General features: G+C 70.3%; 1 pseudogene; it reads right to left on the bottom strand.

Moving 5' to 3' along the window:
- Positions 1-4: 4 nt before the first annotated feature.
- Positions 5-554, bottom strand: LOC116217689 (annotated as a pseudogene).
- Positions 555-558: the final 4 nt, after the last annotated feature.

Below are 558 nucleotides of genomic sequence, written 5' to 3'. Positions count from 1 at the left end.
GTTGCTGCCCACCCGGTGCCTTGGCGTGGGGCTCACCTGCCAGGGTGCCCCCAAAGCCCCCAGTGGCCGCCGGGCTGTGGGACAGCGGTCCTGGCTTGAAGCCTGGCTCCGGCATCTGGGGCCGAGGGGGTTTGTGCAAAGGGGTGAAAGGGTCCCGGGACTGAGGCCGGGAAGGTGGCTGGGAATAGGGATCCGGGGACTGGAAACGGGGAGTGACGGGGGATTGGCAGAAAGCTTCATTAGAGAGGGGCCGGGGGTGAGCGGGGACTGGGAGCTGGATTGGGACTGGGGGCTGGCGGGGACACGGGAAAAGGGCTCCGAGGGCAGCGAGCGGGGTGGGAGGGGGCAGCAGGCATCAGCAGGGGGCTGCGGCCGGGTGTCAGCGGGGCTGCGCGTAGGGGTCAGGGTAGGGGGACTGGCGGTAGAGATCGGGGTGACCGGGGGGTGAGGGGGCCAAGGGATGGGGGTCGGGGGTCGGTGCCCCAGCCCCGGGCTCGTGAGGCTCTACCTGAGAGACCCGAGGGGTCAGTGGGGGCTTTGAAGACATCGGCGGCCTTC

The sequence above is a fragment of the Meleagris gallopavo genome, unplaced genomic scaffold (assembly GCF_000146605.3).
Source record: "Meleagris gallopavo isolate NT-WF06-2002-E0010 breed Aviagen turkey brand Nicholas breeding stock unplaced genomic scaffold, Turkey_5.1 ChrUn_random_7180001881064, whole genome shotgun sequence".
NCBI classification, from domain to species: domain Eukaryota; kingdom Metazoa; phylum Chordata; class Aves; order Galliformes; family Phasianidae; genus Meleagris; species Meleagris gallopavo.
Note: the sequence above shows the minus strand (reverse complement) of the source record. Positions and strands in the feature narration are given on the sequence as shown.